General features: G+C 37.7%; 1 protein-coding gene across 1 annotated transcript in view; it reads right to left on the reverse strand.

Moving 5' to 3' along the window:
- The window catches only part of LOC138315344 (SNF-related serine/threonine-protein kinase-like), a gene marked incomplete in the record, with an annotated part of 256,648 nt that overhangs the window by 131,509 nt on the left and 101,989 nt on the right, over positions 1-23,150 (reverse strand).

The raw sequence follows: 23,150 nt of genomic DNA on the forward strand, positions 1-23,150 counted from the left end.
TGTAAGGGCTAAGGCAATACGCTTAACCTTACCGTGTGTCAAAACAGTTCAATCAAACGCCACATCTTGTAAGGGCTAAGGCAATACGCTTAACCTTACCGTGTGTCAAAACAGTTCAATCAAACGCCACATCTTGTAAGGGCTAAGGCAATACGCTTAACCTTACCGTGTGTCAAAACAGTTCAATCAAACGCCACATCTTGTAAGGGCTAAGGCAATACGCTTAACCTTACCGTGTGTCAAAACAGTTCGATCAAACGCCACATCTTGTAAGGGCTAAGGAAATACGCTTAACCTTACCGTGTGTCAAAACAGTTCAATCAAACGCCACATCTTGTAAGGGCTAAGGCAATACGCTTAACCTTACCGTGTGTAAAAACAGTTCAATCAAACGCCACATCTTGTAAGGGCTAAGGAAATACGCTTAACCTTACCGTGTGTCAAAACAGTTCAATCAAACGCCACATCTTGTAAGGGCTAAGGAAATACGCTTAACCTTACCGTGTGTCAAAACAGTTCAATCAAACGCCACATCTTGTAAGGGCTAAGGCAATACGCTTAACCTTACCGTGTGTAAAAACAGTTCAATCAAACGCCACATCTTGTAAGGGCTAAGGCAATACGCTTAACCTTACCGTGTGTAAAAACAGTTCAATCAAACGCCACATCTTGTAAGGGCTAAGGAAATACGCTTAACCTTACCGTGTGTCAAAACAGTTCAATCAAAGGCCACATCTTATAAGTAGTTCACACCACCATAGGATTTTTTTTTTAATTTCACATTCAACTTTGCTGTTTATTACTTTGTTAGAAATCTGTAAAATAAAAAAATCATACGAAAATGTTGACGTCTGCAAAGGGAAGGTTGTAAGTCTGTAACATTATAAAGTTGACTTCCGGGCTTGATGATTAAAAAGGAACACGTATCTGTTTCGAATAGGCAGAGACTTTTTTCTATTGCAATTCATTGAGGTACTAAATTAAGTTTTCCTTATTGGATGAAAATGCCAATACGTTTTCCTATCAAACGTGGTCAATGTTACAGCTATAATATGACCCGACCATGGTCTTTCGATCGGATGTGCTGGATTTTCGCAATAACTATCAAATCAATGGTAGGTCATTCCGATATTATAACATCACTGCATCTCTAAACCAAGGATGTCTGTCACATTTCTTTCCTAAAACTTGTTCCTATTAGAATGATTTTCGTGTAAGATGTCTTAAATTGCTGCCTTGGAAATAAACTACACAGCCGATTGACATTTTTTTATATAAAATATGACAGTCTATCTAAGGCTCGGGCACCAGATCTAAAAATGTACACGCATATTTCCTATTTGTTTTACGTTTGCTATCCTACCAGGTGACGTTTGCTATCGTACCAGGTGAGGTTTGCTAACCTACAAGGTGACGTTTGCTATCCTACTAGGTGACGTTTGCTAACCTACCAGATGACGTTTGCTAACCTATCAGATGACGTTTGCAAACCTACCAGATGACGTTTCCTAACCTATCAGATGACGTTTACTAACCTACCAGATGACGTTTCCTAACCTATCAGATGACGTTTACTAACCTACCAGATGACGTTTGCTTACCTACAAGGTGACGTTTGCTAACCTACCAGATGACGTTTGCTAACCTATCAGATGACGTTTGCAAACCTACCAGATGACGTTTGCTAACCTACCAGATGACGTTTGCTAACATATCAGATGACGTTTACTAACCTATCAGATGACGTTTGCTAACCTACAAGATGACGTTTGCTAACCTATCAGATGACGTTTACTAACCTACCAGATGACGTTTGCTTACCTACAAGGTGACGTTTGCTAACCTACCAGGTGACGTTTGCTAACCTACAAGGTGACGTTTGCTAACCTACCAGATGACGTTTGCTAACCTAAAAGATGACGTTTGCTAACCTATCAGATGACGTTTGCTAACCTACCAGATGACGTTTACTAACCTACCAGGTGACGTTTGCTAACCTACCAGATGACGTTTGCTAACCTACAAGGTGACGTTTGCTAACCTACCAGATGACGTTTGCTAACCTACCAGGTGACGTTTGCTAACCTATCAGATGACGTTTGCTAACCTACAAGGTAACGTTTGCTAAACTATCAGATGACGTTTACTAACCTATCAGATGACGTTTGCTAACCTACAAGGTGACGTTTGCTAACCTACAAGGTGACGTTTGCTAACCTACCAGGTGACGTTTGCTAACCTACAAGGTGACGTTTGCTAACCTATCAGATGACGTTTACTAACCTATTAGGTGACGTTTGCTAACCTACAAGGTGACGTTTGCTAACCTATCAGATGACGTTTACCAACCTATCAGATGACGTTTGCTAACCTACAAGGTGACGTTTGCTAACCTATCAGATGACGTTTACTAACCTACCAGATGACGTTTACTAACCTACCAGATGACGTTTGCTTACCTACAAGGTGACGTTTGCTAACCTACCAGATTACGTTTGCTAACCTACCAGGTGACGTTTGCTAACCTACCAGGTGACGTTTGCTAACCTACCAGATGACGTTTGCTAACCTATCAGATGACGTTTGCAAACCTACCAGATGACGTTTGCTAACCTATCAGATGACGTTAGCTAGCCTACCAGGTGACGTTTGCTAACCTACCAGGTGACGTTTGCTAACCTACCAGATGACGTTTGCTAACCTACCAGGTGACGTTTGCTAACCTACCAGATGACGTTTACAAACCTACCAGGTGACGTTTGCTAACCTACCAGATGACGTTTGCTAACCTACCAGGTGACGTTTGCTAACCTACCAGATGACGTTTGCTAACCTACCAGGTGACGTTTGCTAACCTATCAGATGACGTTTGCTAGCCTACCAGGTGACGTTTGCTAACCTACCAGGTGACGTTTGCTAACCTACCAGGTGACGTTTGCTAACCTACCAGGTGACGTTTGCTAACCTACCAGGTGACGTTTGCTAACCTACCAGATGACGTTTGCTAACCTACCAGATGACGTTTGCTAACCTACCAGGTGACGTTTGCTAACCTACCAGATGACGTTTGCTAACCTACCAGGTGACGTTTGCTAACCTACAAGGTGACGTTTGCTAACCTACCAGGTGACGTTTGCTAACCTACCAGGTGACGTTTGCTAACCTACAAGGTGACGTTTGCTAACCTACCAGGTGACGTTTGCTAACCTACAAGGTGACGTTTGCTAACCTACAAGGTGACGTTTGCTAACCTACCAGGTGACGTTTGCTAGCCTACCAGGTGACGTTTGCTAACCTACCAGGTGACGTTTGCTAACCTATCAGATGACGTTTGCTTACTTACCAGATGACGTTTGCTAACCTACCAGATGACGTTTACTAACCTACCAGGTGACGTTTGCTAACCTACCAGGTGACGTTTGCTAACCTACAAGGTGACGTTTGCTAACCTACAAGGTGACGTTTGCTAACCTACCAGATGACGTTTGCTAACCTACAAGGTGACGTTTGCTAACCTACAAGGTGACGTTTGCTAACCTACCAGGTGACGTTTGCTAACCTACAAGGTGACGTTTGCTAACCTACAAGGTGACGTTTGCTAACCTACCAGGTGACGTTTGCTAGCCTACCAGGTGACGTTTGCTAACCTATCAGATGACGTTTGCTTACTTACCAGATGACGTTTGCTAACCTACCAGATGACGTTTACTAACCTACCAGGTGACGTTTGCTAACCTACCAGGTGACGTTTGCTAACCTACAAGGTGACGTTTGCTAACCTACCAGATGACGTTTGCTAACCTACAAGGTGACGTTTGCTAACCTACAAGGTGACGTTTGCTAACCTACCAGGTGACGTTTGCTAACCTACCAGGTGACGTTTGCTAACCTATCAGATGACGTTTGCTAACCTACCAGGATGATGTTTCCTTTTTTATCAACAACAACATTTATTTATTTATAACTTCAATGTTATTTTGAACATGAATAACAAGCGATCGGGTTTTTTTTAATTTGTTATATCCATTGGGAAAATAACAGAAATAAAAGGAATGAAACTATCAGTAAAATTCGTATCGCGAAGAAATCATACACACGTATAGAGAACTTACAAAAATCTTTAGCTGATAAATCTATTCCCCTGAATAAATGGTGGATTATTGCAAGAAATTTTCTAATAACAAATCCACATCTATTCCTTCATTTATTCCTCCATTGAATCATAATAACACCTATATCCAGCATCCTTTTAACAAAGCTGAAAGCTTAAATAAACATTTTCTATCAATATCTACTACCTCTGAATATATTGAATCTACTCCTGTAATTACAAATGATTCCCCTGAATCCATCAATAATATTATAATTACACAACAACATGTAAAAGATCAGGTACATCTCCTGAATATATGATTCTCAGAATAATTAAACAATTACAGCCATCTATAATCACTCATTTAACTCTCCTTTTCAATAAAACACTAGAAACTGGAGTAATTCCCCTAAGTTGGAAAATGACCAATATATAAAGGCAAAGGTCTAGTTAATGAGGTGTCAAATTACAGACCTATCTCTGTTATTTCTTGTTTTAGTAAAATGTTAGAAAAAATTAACTTAAAATATTTGTATAATTACCTGATAACATACAAAATAATTACAAAAATCAGTCTAGGTTTACACCAAAAGATTCGACTGTAAATCAATTATTATCCATTTACCATACTATTGTTAATTTCCTAGATAAAAATAAAGAAATCAGATTTCTATTCTGTGATATAAGAAAGGCCTTTGACAGAGTTTGACATAATCGACTGCTTTACAAATTGGAATCGTATGGTGTTAAAGGGATTATTTTAAAGTGGTTTCAAATTTTTAACTAATAGAGACTGAGAGAGTACAAACTGAAGGTTATTCATCTACGTTTTTTTCCCTCCATGCTCAATGAAATGAATAGAATAGCTACACATATCACTGACATACAGTTGCTACACATTTCACTGACATACAGTAGCTACACATATCATCACTGACATACAGTAGCTACACATATCACTGACATACAGTAGCTACACATATCACTGACATACAGTAGCTACACATCTCACTGACATATAGTAGCTACACATATCACTGACATACAGTAGCTACACATATCACTGACATACAGTAGCTACACATATCACTGACATACAGTAGCTACACATATCACTGACATACAGTAGCTACACATATCACTCACTGACATACAGTAGCTACACATCTCACTGACATACAGTAGCTACACATCTCACTGACATACAGTAGCTACACATATCACTGACATACAGTAGCTACACATATCACTGACATACAGTAGCTACACATATCACTGACATACAGTAGCTACACATCTCACTGACATACAGTAGCTACACATCTCACTGACATACAGTAGCTACACATCTCACTGACATACAGTAGCTACACATATCACTGACATACAGTAGCTACACATTTCACTGACATACAGTAGCTACACATATCACTGACATACAGTAGCTACACATATCACTGACATACAGTAGCTACACATATCACTGACATACAGTAGCTACACATCTCACTGACATACAGTAGCTACACATCTCACTGACATACAGTAGCTACACATATCACTGACATACAGTAGCTACACATCTCACTGACATACAGTAGCTACACATATCATTGACATACAGTAGCTACACATATCACTGACATACAGTAGCTACACATATCACTGACATACAGTAGCTACACATATCACTGACATACAGTAGCTACACATATCACTGACATACAGTAGCTACACATCTCACTGACATACAGTAGCTACACATATCACTGACATACAGTAGCTACACATATCACTGACATACAGTAGCTACACATATCACTGACATACAGTAGCTACACATATCACTGACATACAGTAGCTACACATATCACTGACATACAGTAGCTACACATATCACTGACATACACAGTAGCTACACATATCATTGACATACAGTAGCTACACATCTCACTGACATACAGTAGCTACACACATCACTGACATACAGTAGCTACACAATCTCACTGACATACAGTAGCTACACATATCACTGACATACAGTAGCTACACATATCACTGACATACAGTAGCTACACATATCACTGACATACAGTAGCTACACATATCACTGACATACAGTAGCTACACATATCACTGACATACAGTAGCTACACATATCACTGACATACAGTAGCTACACATATCACTGACATACAGTAGCTACACATATCACTGACATACAGTAGCTACACATATCACTGACATACAGTAGCTACACATATCACTGACATACAGTAGCTACACATATCACTGACATACAGTAGCTACACATATCACTGACATACAGTAGTAGCTACACATTCACTGACATACAGTAGCTACACATATCACTGACATACAGTAGCTACACATATCACTGACATGCAGTAGCTACACATATCACTGACATACAGTCCACTTCACAGCTTAAAAGATTACTGAATAACAACCTAAATACAATTTCTGATACAACTGATGTTTTCAAATTTGGTGCCAATCGAGAAATAAATATTATTTTATGTCAGATAAGTAACCTTAACTATGACCGTTATCAGGATAATTTAGTTGAATCCCCAATGTGTGACTGTAACTGTTCTTTTGAAACTACCACTCATTACTTCCATGAATACCTCTAAGTTACTTCTAAATTAATACCTCTTAAAATAAAATCTTTTTAACTCCCCTTCTCTTGCAAGTTTGAAACATCTATTAGATAAAAATAAAGTTACTGATATGATATATGTAGATAGATATCTACATTTATTATTTTTCTGGATTTTTTGTCACTTTTCATTGGTCAAAAACACGCCACGTGCTCACCGATAAAAAACTATATTGCACTATTTTTCCGGAAGTAGTTTATAGAAAAAGTATATTGCACGGTTATTTTTAGATAACGTTATCATCTACGTTACCAAAACGCTTCGTGTTCCTTGCGCTTTGAAACAAACGCTTTGATGACCTGAGTTTGAAGCGTAACCACAAAATGTGACAGACGACGTTGATTGTTACGGTTTCTATCAAAGATGATAATGACTTCCAGCTGATGACTACAGTTTAAACTTTCAAATTTTCAACATAAACACGGTAGGAGAGTAGGAAATAATCGAGTAACATTCATTAAGCATCTGGAGCCATTGAATAGTGAATACGTTTGATATTTATTTGAAAATTTCCACCTAGACTAGTAACAACATTAGGCCGAATTAAGCTAATCGTACAGTATGTATACGATTTTTATTTTACGAAATGGAGTACTAAGCATAATAGAATGTATGTTCATGTCAATCTGAATCTTTTAATATATGTTTGGCGTCGAAGTGGATTATTTCAACGGAGAACAAACTACACATTTAATTGACTGTGTCCGACATGGAACTATAGGTATAATCGAGTACATGTACATGTATGCAATTGACAAGAACGCATGTACCGGGTGCATGTAATAAAAGCGTGAAGTGCATCAATTGATACTGTTTTCGTATGTTGTTCTTAAATTAAACATGTTACAAAATCATAAGATTGTAACTGTCATAGCAAAGCAGAATTTACAATGCGATGTTTATTTAGATTTGCACTCATTTCAAAATGTAAAAAAATCCAGAAAAATAATAAAACAAATATAGCATTTTGATTTCGGTCAATACATGGTTATATCGACTACAGAAAAAATATCGACCTCGGACTACGTCCTCGGTCAATATTTTTTCTTTGGTCGATATAACCATGTATCGACCTCATCAAAATGCTATATTTGTATATTAAATCTGAAGGGGAAAGGAGGGCAAATATCATACTTACTCAACTTAGAAATAGTTGTAGTGATTTAAAGTCTGATTTATATCATGATCATCTAATTGATAACCTATCATGCAGTTGTTCTGATTCATCTGAGACAGTTTCTCATTATTTTTTGGAATGTCCCATTTACATTAATATTCGCAATGAATTATTCCAAAACATCAACAGATACAATAATACACATAATCACATAAAGTTGATACATTTTTATATGGATGCAATAATTGTGATATTAATATAAATAAACAAATGCTTAAAGATATTCATCATTTCGTTGGAAAGTCTAAACGATTTAATATTTATAAAATTTAAGTCTCTGTTTTGACCGTAGGATCCAATCTGAATATAGTATAATCCTTGATTCCGATTGAACCCAGTTGAACAATAATTCTGTGTTTGTGTGTTAATAAACCAGTTTTCAAACAATTATTTGTGATTCTTTAAACTTTACTCTTATATTTACTTATTAATAAATATCCAACTAACATATAATTAGTAAATATATAGAATTATTCACAAGTTCAGACATTATCAGATAGGATGGTTATAGCCTGTGCATATAATAATGCACAAGGACATTTGGTCAAACCACCTAACTGTTTGTCATTCTCATTAAAATGCTGTATTTCATATGTATTTATTTCTTATACCTTAGTTTAAAAATTGCTATATTTGTATTAAGTTTATAATGTACGGCTATATCTGTATTAAGTTTATAACCAGTCAAGTTTGTGGTAAAAATGTTAAAATTTTACCGAGGAAATAGAAATTTTGTTTACGTCACGAGTAGCCATGCAATACAGCCTCAGGCGACATGAATGTATTGCCCTAGACCAGCCAGTATTACACCCATAGGTATGAAAGAAAATATTATTCGCCACACCCTGCAACAAAATTTGAATCACTATGCTTATGATCATTTAAGTATGCTTACTTTGTTACATGGTTGTAAAAGTTGTAATGATATCGAAAACAGGGATGTACTGTCACATGTATAAATTTTATCTTACAATCAAAAAGATTTTTCAACAATTAAATTAATCTGTACTACATAAATATAAAAAGCTTTTACGAAACTTATACTTTTTTTTATCTTTTTTTTATAAATATGTATACCTTATTTCGATTTTATTTACTTATCTTATTATTGTTTATGTATTTATTGTCCTTATTTATTTTATTTTATTTATTTTTATTTCCTGTATGAGTTCTATCCCCTATAAACTATATTTTCCTGTGTATTATTCGGGTTGCCTGTTCTCTAATCCTCTTGACTGTAAATATGTCAATAAAATTTGTTGAAATTGAAATTGAACCGTTCATGTCAACACTTCCTTTCGGAGATATATATTTCTGTGTGTGTGGAGAGAAATAAGTCAATATTACCACGTCAACACCAAATAAGCTTTTACGGTAATTAGGAAATGAGAAATTGAGAAAGTTGATAAAGCGTAAGGTACAGTGGTAAGCTCTCACCGGTGATGATGTAAGTACACATAACAAAAGCGCCTGGTCGTATTACTCTTTAAGGAGAATGGTATACCTTAACTACAAACGTATAAACAATGAAATATCCAATAACACAGCTACATAAATCTCTGTTACAGCACCGGAAATATTAGAAGTGCGGAATACACTCCACGGCATACAACTAGTGTTAAAATGATTACATGTAGTGCTCCATTAGTTGGTTTGACGGAGAGTTGAATAAACCCAAGGTACAATGCTGTCTTATGCTAATCATCCTTAATTAACATAATCAAATGGGCACAGAGACTGGATAGCAGAGACGGACGATACGGCCCAACTGCTTTAGAATACTGATAAAATCATCAAAGATGTCACTCACAGCTATTGAACGTGGAATTTTCTGTAATGAATAGAATGATAGTATAATGTCTGGGTTGCTTCATTTTTGTGTTGCCTGCAACGCAAGGGCGATACTTAGGTATCAAAATTGTTTCCGTGCGATTACTTAAATATTTATTGTCCGATTTCAACCAAATTTAATATATTGCTTCACATCAAAGAGATCTCGCTCGGTTGAGTTTGATAATGGTCAAAATCCGTCAATATTTACAAGTGTTACGGGACTTTAAAATCGTCAAAACAGATAAATCCATGGTTTCCGCTCAATAACTTTAGTATTTATTGTCGGATTTCAACCAAATCTGATATATTTCTTTATATTTCTTTATATCAATGGGATCTCGGATGAGTTTGATAATGGTCAAAATCAGTCAATATTTGCAAGAGTTACAGGACTTTAAAATTGTCGAAACAGATAAATCCATGATTTCCGCTCGATAACTTAAATATTTATTGATAACTTCATCTAATTATTAACAATATTTTCAACTGTAAATAACTATTTTTTGTGATGCTGTGCAGGGGACACATCCACTTCCGTGGAAGTCTCGTTAAGAAAACTCAGTAATCGCGGTTGTCGTCAAAAGGCAGTACTCGCACTGCGTCAAAGTAGATAAGCTTCATGATCATTTTGTATGTTACGAACATAAATAAGTTAGGGTTTATTGTTCGTTTAATAGGAGAAAAGGAAACTACACATTTTTAACCCCATCGTTTTTATACTAAAATCAGCCAATATTTTCTTAACATGTATATTACGACAAAATGGAAATGTCCGTGCCTCTATGGATCATTCTTGTTAAAGGAATATAACTCTTCAGACATTATGGATTGTACATTTGCTTGTAAATACATCATTTAGAGAGGAGGTGCAGCATACAACATCAAATATATTGTAATGTCACAACGTGGCTTGTCTCTTTAAGTTGTCTCGACATGTTACCGCAAGCCCTCCACCTCTGGTTTCCGAGTTCGAATCCCATGTGGAGCAGTTGCTATGTACTTACCGATGGTCGGTGGTTTTCTCCGGGTAATCCGGCTTTCCTCCACCAACACATCGTTACATGTTGTATCATTTGAAAATTATATTTTCAATGTTATATTATTTGATATTTATATTTTAATGTTATATCATTTAATTTGACAATCGTATTTTAATGTTATATCATTTAATTTGACAATCGTATTTTAATGTTATATCATTTGACAATTATATTTCAATGTTATATCATTTGACAATCGTATTTTAATGTTATATCATTTGACAATTATATTTCAATGTTATATCATTTGACAATCAATCAATCATCAAATCATCAATAAATTCTTTTATTCCTCAAAGATGAGACTAACAAAAAGAAATTTCAAAACATTTTACAATACTTGTATCTTACATTACATGTTAATTATATTTATCTGGTAGTTTGGTACTGGTATTCTCTAATTAGAGTTTGTTCTAGAGAATCACTTTTTTTTTGGCTGTAAAACCTCCTAGATGTGATTTCCAAAAATTCTGCGCTGTCATTTAAGAAAAGTTCGTATTCTTCCTGTGACTGCAGCTTATTCTTGAATGCTTTACAATCCATTCCAAATAGTAATCTCAGAAAATGTTCGTGTGAAAGATTATCTATATATGTACATAATTCGGGTCCATATGTCGCTAGAACCTCTACAATAAAATTAATTCATTCCCCTTTTGTAAAATGGCACTTAGATGTGAAATGGAGAATAGGATCTATATACAGTTCCTCGCAGTTTTTACATACTTCCCCATTCCATGTTGGAGTATAATTTCACATTTTGGTTACATATTGTGTTGTATGCGTGCAGGGTATTTTCCACAGTATATATTTTGGAAGCGAAGAAAAAATCTCCGTCCGCAAGCATTCGGTCCCTAAGTAGCATATTTTCATAGTTATATATCGACGAATTTACCAGTCTTTTCCACAAAATTTTGGAGGGAAATTGTGCTGTCTTGACATATTTAATCAAATGATTTTGAAGATTATAATCTTTTAAAATCTTAATAATATCGGGTATAAATTCAGTTTGTACAGATAAATTATCAAGATATTGGTATAAACGAGACAAAAATAACTGCTTTGTTAATGTTTTTGGCGACAAGGCAATAAGCGTATGGAGAAAAAAGAGTTTCTTTTTGTCTATCTCCGCACCAATTCGTAGTATTCCGAGCATTGGCTCTGCAATGTCTGAACGAGTGGGTTTCTGAAAACGCTAAATTCTTTTTACAATCTCATGTTGGAAGATATTGAGTCTTTGACTATCTTTCTGAGTTGGGTTGTTCCAAAATTGCTATCCGTCTAGTACACTGGGTAAAATTACTTTCTTATATAGTACGGCAAAGACCGTTGGGTTTGTAGTTTTACAGTCTTGTTGAATAAGAAAAAAAAAATGAATTAGTCTCAAAACAATTTCTAAAAAATTCGCAAGGTATTCGAGAGAAAAGACATTGATTTATTCATTGATAAAGAATCATTCATTTTATAATTAACATGGGTAATTATTTATGTAAGGGTAAAATATATTGTACCTAGGTGTTAGTTCAGTTGTAAAATGTTGTATGTATACCTGACACTGATTTCTGTACTGATATATGTATATATGTATATCAGCAAACTTAGTTTAATTTAGTTTATTCTGAACGTCATTTTGTGATGAAAACTGAAAGTTTTCCTTAAATCATATATGTCATAGAAACGAGAGGTTTCCTTCTTGTAATGTTGTCTCTTTGTAAATACAAGAACACGTGTATACACGACCGAATGTGCCCGTATTCAGTAGCGGTAGCTGTGTGTACTGTATAGTTTCAGCATTGTCAACCTTGTTAGCTTGATGTGTTTCATTGCGAGTACGTGGTATCAGTGTCGTTGTAATTCTTTAAGTAGTATGTGTGTTGTTTAAGTTAATTCAAGCGTTCGGGTGACCAGAGATATATTAAAAATGGAATAACCTGTTTTACCCGTGTACACAAAATATGGACACGGTCATTTGGTATAAATAGAGGTGCTCCAGTCATTATCGGGGAAATGTTGTTGCTGTGAAGGTCGGAAAAGCTAAACAGGTAATATTCAAGGACTGAATAAGTCCCTGTGAAAGTCTGAAGAAGACTTTCGTGTGTTTAGTAGTTAGAAAGCAACTGCGCGCTGAAACAAGTGTGCGGCGCAGCGAAGAGTCACCGCTGAGCTCGATAACAGAGCAAGTAGCAAGTGCACAGCGCAGCGGCGAGGTTACCGCTGCGCTGAATAGTGGTTAAGGAACATAGGTATATTAGCCACTGCGCAGAGTGACAAGTGCGCAGGCATCGGAATAGTGCCGTTGCGCTGTATAGGATATTGTATTGTTAATAGGTATGTGTTGTCAGGTCGATCATTTGCTGACTTCGGAGGTAATTGGCCATGAATCACAAGGCATAGGTGCGAGGCCAAAGGTTCGGTTTTCTGAGACGGGGAGAGAAAGTGTTAATGTACACTTACCTGATTTTCTGTGTGCGAGAGGTAACGCTGCTTCACATATAACAGAGAGACGGTCTAACAAGAGGTACCTGCCATCACCTCCGCTGGTTGATGATACAGACGGAGAAGAGCGAATGGACAGGCGTAGTACCAGTGTGCGTGTCAAGCCAGCTACATTTGATGGTTCTGGCTCCTGGAAGGATTTTAAATCACATTTTGAGACCTGTGCGCGGATCAACAGATGGAATAGAATTGAAATGGGCATGTATCTTGCTGTTAGTTTGCGTGGCCAGGCACAAGGGGTCCTTGGTGATTTACCAGAGGACACAAGACAGCATTACAGCGTGCTGGTGGAATCATTGGAAGAAAGGTTTGCACCACCGAGCCAGACTGAATTATACAGAATTCAGCTGCGAGAGCGACTGCAAAAGGCTGCCGAGACCCTTCCAGAATTAGGCCAGGCATTACGAAGATTGACGAGCCAGGCATATCCTACAGCCCCTAGAGAGATCCAAGACACGCTGGCTAAGGAACAATTCGTCGATGCACTCCACGATTCGGAGATGCGCATACGAATAAAGCAGTCACGGCCAGCCTCCCTAAATGACGCCATTCGCCTAGCAGTAGAGCTAGAAGCATTCTACAAAGCAGAGCAACAGCGTAAGGAGGGACATGGTCATTTGCGAGCAGCAAGTGCAACGGAAACCTCTCAGACGGCACAGGATGCTGCGTTTAGCGAAGTTGTTAAATCTATGAGGGAGATGCGCGAGCAGCTGAGCGAGTTGCAAAATGATATGACTCAGATGAAGGAGCGGCGACCAAAAAGCAATGGATTTTCGCTTGAAGACATCACCTGCTACTTTTGTAATGAAAAAGGCCATGTGAAAAGGCGGTCCCCAGCCTTGAGGAACAGCAAGTCAAGAGGCAAACAGCATGGTGGGAGTTCTAATAACAATCAGCCGACAACAAATCGTTTGCGGACGCGCAGAGAACGACGGCGCGTGTTACGGGAAATTTCAAGGCATTCAATTGATGTAAGGTCAGTAGCTAAGGAGGCAGGAATGTTTGTTAAAATAAAGATGTTTGAAACCAATGCGACTTTCCTGGTCGACACAGGATCTTCTCTATCCTTGTTGTCATCAAGATTATACCAACGCCTGCCGTTAGGTAGAAGGCCAGATCTTGCCGAAGTCACTTACCAGGTGGCAGCAGCCGGAGGCAGCGATCTTGTACTGTCGGGTAAGGGCACTTTTGCTTTTGCACTGGACAACCAGCAGTTCAGAATGGATATGATTGTTGCAGATCTCACCTTAAATGGTATATTATGGCTAGATTTTCTAAGGGCACGTGATGCAGTTATTGATGTTAATAAAGGAACTCTAGGTATTGGGACAAACAACACTCCACTGGTATTCCAGGGACCATTTGGTTGCTTCAAAGTTACTGCTCTAGAGACAGTAAGCGTTCCAGCTCGATCAGAATTAGGCCCGAGCAAAGTGTTGGAGGCGGAAAACAATATATCTAAGCATGTAGGTGTCGCTGAACCAACAGAGTGTTTTCTCAAATCTGATGTAGGACTAGCAGCGAGATCATCGGTACAATCTCAGGATAAGATACCGGTGCGCATGGTAAATGTACATACTGGAGATACAAGACCGATCAAACCACCTGCTAGGCGTGTGTCAGTACATACAAGAAAGCGATATCATGACCATTGAGCTGGCGGGCCTTCGGGAAAGGGGAGATGGTGTTCGTGTCTTTTCCACAAAAGAAGTCGGGTCTCTCGCCGAAGTTCACTAGTTACTGGCGTGGGCCATACAAGGTCTTAGAGAGATATTGTGACCTAAAATACAAAGTCAATTGCGGGCCTAGGGGAAAGGCGCAGGTAATTCATGTAGACCGCATGCGAAAGAAACAAGCGCAAACCCTGCGAGATGAAGTTGCCGACCGGGCAAATGAGGTTGCTAATACTAAGAACGATTTAACCAAGCCGGAGGAGGAATGCGCAGCAGCAAACAATGATCGCGAAGATAATGATAGCGTTCAGTCCGATACATCGCTCGTGCGCGACTACACCCGGCAACGGCAACCACTGTACTGGCTTAAAGATTTCGTGCGAAATTGCGCTTGCACAGCTAAGGAAATCTTTGTTTAGAGATACATATGGTTTGGCGGATTGCCTGACATTTAGAGTTATGTTGTAAACGTTAGTTATTCTGAAACAGTTGTTAAGATAGTTCCTTGTTGATTTTCTAAAAAGCTAGTGTTGTTTGTAGTCACTAGGGAAGTTATATACTATTGACTTACAAATGCGCGGACGCATTAATCCTGAGGAGAGGGTAATATGATGAAAACGGAAAGTTTTCCTTAAATCATATATGTCATAGAAACGAGAGGTTTCCTTCTTGTAATGTTGTCTCTTTGTAAATACAAGTGCCTACGCGGTGACCAACTTTTGAGTTGTAAATAAACACGTGTATACACGACCGGATGTGCCCGTATTCAGTAGCGGTAGCTGTGTGTACTGTATAGTTTCAGCATTGTCAACCTTGTTAGCTTGATGTGTTTCATTGCGAGTACGTGGTATCAGTGTCGTTGTAATTCTTTAAGTAGTATGTGTGTTTTTTAAGTTAATTCAAGCGTTCGGGTGACCAGAGATATATTAAAAATGGAATAACCTGTTTTACCCGTGTACCAAAATATGGACACGGTCATTTGGTATAAATAGAGGTGCTCCAGTCATTATCGGGAGAATGTCGTTGCTGTGAAGGTCGGAAAGCTAAACAGGTAATATACAAGGACTGAATAAGTCCCTGTGAAAGTCTGAAGAAGACTTTCGTGTGTTTAGTAGTTATATACCCGACAGCCAGCATTGTAGAAAGCAACTGCGCGCTGAAGCAAGTGCGCGGCGCAGCGACGAGTCACCGCTGAGCTCGATAACAGAGCAAGTAGCAAGTGCACAGCGCAGCGGCGAGGTTACCGCTGCGCTGAATAGTGGTTAAGGAACATAGGTATATTAGCCACTGCGCAGAGTGACAAGTTGCGCTGTATAGGATTATTGTATTGTTAATAGGTATGTGTTGTCAGGTCGGTAGCAAGTAGTACGGCATTTGTTAATTGTATTTCTCGATATAAATCCCTTGTAAATATTCTGATTATTTGGTCAATTGAGATTGAGGTTTTATTAGATTTATAATTTATTATATTTCGCTACCAAAGGACACAGTAGATTCCGAGTGACCATCGGGACGAACCGGACCCGGTGCACGTTACAATTTATATACAAAACAAATAGCGATGGTCCTAGTACACTGCCTTGTGGTATCCCGCTAGTGACTGGCTTCCATTTATATGTGTGACCATTTACTGCAACTCTTCTATTAAACAAAAAGTTTTCTGTCCATCATACTAAATCAATTGAAAACCCATGTGATTTCAATTTGCTGATCAACCTTTGATGTGGAACAATGTCAAAAGCCTTCATGAAGTCCAGATAGATTACCTCATACTACCACCTTCATCAATAATTTTTGATGATTTAAGCAAAAATGTTTAGCAAAATGATGAGCAAAGTTAATATAAAGATGTCCGTACAACGCTAAAGACATTAGTATATCAGCAAAGTTAATATAAAAATGTCCGTACAACGCTAAAGACATTTATATATCAGCAAAGTTAATATAAAGATGTCTGTACAACGCTAAAGACATTAGTATATCAGCAAATTTAATATAAAGATGTCCGTACAACGCTAAAGACATTTATATATCAGCAAAGTTAATATAAAGATGTCCGTACAACGCTTAAGACATTAATATATCAGCAAAGTTAATATAAAGATGTCCGTACAACGCTAAAGACATTAGTATATCAGCAAAGTTAATATAAAGATGTCCGTACAACGCTTAAGACATTGAATATATCAGCAAAGTTAATATAAAGATGTCCGTACAACGCTTAAAGACATTAATATATCAGCAAAGTTAATATAAAGATGTCCGTACAACGCTAAAGACATTAATATATCAGCAAAGTTAATATAAAGATGTCCGTACAACGCTTAAGACATTAATATATCAGCAAAGTTAATATAAAGATGTCCGTACAACGCTAATAAAAGTACACCTTAAGACATTATATACAATCAGCAAAGTTAATATAAAGATGTCCGTACAACGCTAAAGACATTAATATATCAGCAAAGTTAATATAAAGATGTCCGTACAACGCTAAAGACATTAGTATATCAGCAAAGTTAATATAAAGATGTCCGTACAACGCTAAAGACATTAGTATATCAGCAAAGTTAATATAAAGATGTCCGTACAACGCTTAAGACATTAATATATCAGCAAAGTTAATATAAAGATGTCCGTACAACGCTTAAGACATTAATATATCAGCAAAGTTAATATAAAGATGTCCGTACAACGCTTAAGACATTAATATATCAGCAAAGTTAATATAAAGATGTCCGTACAACGCTAAAGACATTAGTATATCAGCAAAGTTAATATAAAGATGTCCCTACAACGCTTAAGACATTAATATATCAGCAAAGTTAATATAAAGATGTCCGTACAACGCTAAAGACATTAATATATCAGCAAAGTTAATATAAAGATGTCCGTACAACGCTAAAGACATTAACATGTCCGCAAAGTTAATGTAAAGATGTCCGTACAACGCTAAAGACATTAATAATCAGCAAGTAATATAAGATGTCGTACAAAAGTCACAAATATAAAGATGTCCCTACAACGCTAAAGACATTATATATCAGCAAAGTTAATATAAAGATGTCCCTACAACGCTAAAGACATTAGTATATCAGCAAAGTTAATATAAAGATGTCCTACAACGCTAAGACATTAATATATCAGCAAAGTTAATATAAAGATGTCCGTACAACGCTAAAGACATTAGTATATCAGCAAAGTTAATATAAAGATGTCCGTACAACGCTTAAGACATTAATATATCAGCAAAGTTAATATAAAGATGTCCGTACAACGCTAAAGACATTACATTATAGCAAAGTTAATATAAAGATGTCCGTACAACGCTAAAGACATTAATATATCAGCAAAGTTAATATAAAGATGTCCGTACAACGCTTAAGACATTATATATCAGCAAAGTTAATTAAAGATGTCGTACAACGCTAAAGACATTAGTATATGAGCAAAGTTAATATAAAGATGTCCCTACAACGCTTAAGACATTAATATATCAGCAAAGTTAATATAAAGATGTCTGTACAACGCTAAAGACATTAGTATATCAGCAAAGTTAATATAAAGATGTCTGTACAACGCTAAAGACATTAGTATATCAGCAAAGTTAATATAAAGATGTCTGTACAACGCTAAAGACATTAGTATATCAGCAAAGTTAATATAAAGATGTCTGTACAACGCTAAAGACATTAGTATATCAGCAAAGTTAATATAAAGATGTCTGTACAACGCTAAAGACATTAGTATATCAGCAAAGTTAATATAAAGATGTCTGTACAACGCTAAAGACATTAGTATATCAGCAAAGTTAATATAAAGATGTCCGTACAACGCTAAAGATATTGATATATCAGCAAAGTTAATGTAAAGATGTCCCTACAACGCTAAAGACATTAACATGTCCGCAAAGTTAATATAAAGATGTCCGTACAACGCTAAAGATATTGATATATCAGCAAAGTTAATGTAAAGATGTCCCTACAACGCTAAAGACATTAACATGTCCGCAAAGTTAATATAAAGATGTCCCTACAACGCTTAAGACATTAATATATCAGCATAGTTAATATAAAGATGTCCCTACAACGCTAAAGATATTGATATATCAGCAAAGTTAATGTAAAGATGTCCGTACAACGCTAAAGACATTAGTATATCAGCAAAGTTAATGTAAAGATGTCCCTACAACGCTAAAGACATTAGTATATTAGCAAAGTTAATATAAAGATGTCCGTACAACGCTTAAGACATTAATATATCAGCAAAGTTAATATAAAGATGTCCGTACAACGCTTAAGACATTAGTATATCAGCATAGTTAATATAAAGATGTCCGTACAACGCTAAAGACATTAACATGTCCGCAAAGTTAATGTAAAGATGTCCGTACAACGCTAAAGACATTAGTGTATCAGCAAAGTTAATATAAAGATGTCTGTACAACGCTAAAGACATTAACATGTCCGCAAAGTTAATATAAAGATGTCCGTACAACGCTAAAGACATTAGTGTATCAGCAAAGTTAATATAAAGATGTCCCTACAACGCTAAAGACATTAGTATATTAGCAAAGTTAATATAAAGATGTCCCTACAACGCTAAAGACATTAGTGTATCAGCAAAGTTAATATAAAGATGTCCGTACAACGCTTAAGGCATTAATATATCAGCAAAGTTAATGGAAAGATGTCCGTACAACGCTTAAGACATTAATATATCAGCAAAGTTAATATAAAGATGTCCGTACAACGCTAAAGATATTGATATATCAGCAAAGTTAATATAAAGATGTCCGTACAACCCCTAATATATTATTATATTGCACGTAGCAAAGAAAACGGAACAAATAACCTTCGATGACAGATCTGGTTTCACCTGAATTCAAGTCCGCAGCAGCAAAAGGCATAACTTTATTGTCTGATATTTACAGAAAGTTTCATGGAGTTGCGTTGAATAGTTTTGGAGCAATAGTAAATAGCTTGGGTAATATGGTAAATTGTTTTATGTAAGGATGCTGTATGTAAGATAATGATGTATTTGGTGAAGTTGTCTGAAAATATTACTAACGGATGGAAAGAATAATGGATTGTTGAATGATAGATTTGTTTATGTTGAATGTTGTCCATGATTGAATCAATCAATGCTATTTAAATGAGTGAAATATTGAGATACAAAAATGTAAAATTTATACAAAACATCAATTACATAAATTATGAGAGAAATGAAATAAGAATGTTGCATATGTATCCGCTGATTACTAAATAAAAATATATATAGAAAGAAAAATAAAGACAATAGACTGGCTTCCAGTTTGATATATAGTCCGTGACATAACAACCAACTAGGGGCGGTTTATCAGGAGTACTGACAGGTAACAGAAAGTCAACTCGTCAGATATCGCTATTTATCCTGTCTGGACGTTAAATGTCTGATAATTTAGTCATATCTATAGCTTCTCTTATAGGATAATTTACAATAAACAGCTATAATCTAAAACACGAGTTAGCACGGGATAGGTCAGACTATCAATTACACATTTTGAAATCTGAAGACCATAGTTTTTTTCACTTATATTCTCCTGTGCTTATAACGGGGGTTGGATACAGCACATTTGAGGTCGTCTGTGATGATAACGGGGGTTGGATACAGCACATTTGAGGTCGTCTGTGATGATAACGCGGGTTTGAAAAAGCACATTTGAGGTCGTCTGTGATGATAACGAGGGTTTGATACGGCACATTTGAGGTCGTCTGTGATGATAACGGGGGTTGGATACAACACATTTGAGGTCGTCTGTGATGATAACGAGGGTTTGATACAGCACATTTGAGGTCGTCTGTGATGATAACGGGGGTTGGATACAGCACATTTGAGGTCGTCTGTGATGATAACGCGGGTTTGAAAAAGTGATAACGGGGGTTGGATACAGCACATTTGAGGTCGTCTGTGATGATAACGGGGGTTGGATACAGCACATTTGAGGTCGTCTGTGATGATAACGGGGGTTGGATACAGCACATTTGAGGTCGTCTGTGATGATAACGGGGGTTGGATACAGCACATTTGAGGTCGTCTGTGATGATAACGGGGGTTGGATACAGCACATTTGAGGTCGTCTGTGATGATAACGGGGGTTGGATACAGCACATTTGAGGTCGTCTATGATGATAACGGGGGTTGCATACTGGTTCGCCCGTTGTCAGTATAATGTGACCGGGTGGGTGTGTTGCTTGGTGTCTTCGGCGGCATGCTTCAGTGATATAGCACTATAAAAAGGGCAACAGTTCCACTATACAAGAAGACACAACACGAACATACCACAGTCTCCCAGTACACTCACCTCGCACAACATACACGCAACACACCGCATACATGGGAGGCCGATCTTAAATGACCATAGCTGTTAATAGGACGTTAATAAATCAAACAAACAAACAAACAAATGGATACAGCACATTTGAGGTCGTCTATGATGATAACGGGGGTTTGATACAGCACATTTGAGGTCGTCTGTGATGATAACGAGGGTTTGATACAGCACATTTGAGGTCGTCTGTGATGATAACGAGGGTTTGATACAGCACATTTGAGGTCGTCTGTGATGATAACGGGGGTTTGATACAGCACATTTGAGGTCGTCTGTGATGATAACGGGGGTTGGATACAACACATTTGAGGTCGTCTGTGATGATAACGGGGGTTGGATACAGCACATTTGAGGTCGTCTGTGATGATAACGGGGGTTGGATACAGCACATTTGAGGTCGTCTGTGATGATAACGGGGGTTGGATACAGCACATTTGAGGTCGTCTGTGATGATAACGGGGGTTGGATACAGCACATTTGAGGTCGTCTGTGATGATAACGAGGGTTTGATACAGCACATTTGAGGTCGTCTATGATGATAACGGGGGTTGCATACTGGTTCCCGTTGTCAGTATAATGTGACGGGTGGGTGTGTTGCTTGGTGTCTTCGGCGGCATGCTTCAGTGATATAGCACTATAAAAAGGGCAACAGTTCCACTATACAAGAAGATACAACACGAACATACCACAGTCTCCCAGTACACTCACCTCGCACAACATACACGCAACACACCGCATACATGGGAGGCCGTTCTTAAATGACCATAGCTGTTAATAGGACGTTAATAAATCAAACAAACAAACAAACAAATGGATACAGCACATTTGAGGTCGTCTGTAATGATAACGGGGGTTGGATACAGCACATTTGAGGTCGTCTGTGATGATAACGGGGGTTGGATACAACACATTTGAGGTCGTCTGTGATGATAACGAGGGTTTGATACAGCACATTTGAGGTCGTCTGTGATGATAACGGGGGTTGGATACAGCACATTTGAGGTCGTCTGTGATGATAACGGGGGTTGGATACAACACATTTGAGGTCGTCTGTGTAATAACGGGGGTTGGATACAGCACATTTGAGGTCGTCTGTGATGATAACGGGGGTTGGATACAGCACATTTGAGGTCGTCTGTGATGATAACGAGGGTTGGATACAGCACATTTGAGGTCGTCTGTGATGATAACGGGGGTTGGATACAGCACATTTGAGGTCGTCTGTGATGATAACGAGGGTTGGATACAGCACATTTGAGGTCGTCTGTGATGATAACGGGGGTTGGATACAGCACATTTGAGGTCGTCTGTGATGATAACGGGGGTTGGATACAGCACATTTGAGGTCGTCTGTGATGATAACGGGGGTTGGATACAACACATTTGAGGTCGTCTGTGATGATAACGAGGGTTGGATACAGCACATTTGAGGTCGTCTATGATGATAACGGGGGTTGCATACTGGTTCGCCCGTTGTCAGTATAATGTGACCGGGTGGGTGTGTTGCTTGGTGTCTTCGGCGGCATGCTTCAGTGATATAGCACTATAAAAAGGGCAACAGTTCCACTATACAAGAAGACACAACACGAACATACCGCAGTCTCCCAGTACACTCACCTCGCACAACATACACGCAACACACCGCATACATGGGAGGCCGATCTTAAATGACCATAGCTGTTAATAGGACGTTAATAAATCAAACAAACAAACAAACAAATGGATACAGCACATTTGAGGTCGTCTGTGATGATAACGGGGGTTTGATACAGCACATTTGAGGTCGT

Source organism: Argopecten irradians, chromosome 2 (assembly GCF_041381155.1).
Source record: "Argopecten irradians isolate NY chromosome 2, Ai_NY, whole genome shotgun sequence".
Classification (NCBI taxonomy): domain Eukaryota; kingdom Metazoa; phylum Mollusca; class Bivalvia; order Pectinida; family Pectinidae; genus Argopecten; species Argopecten irradians.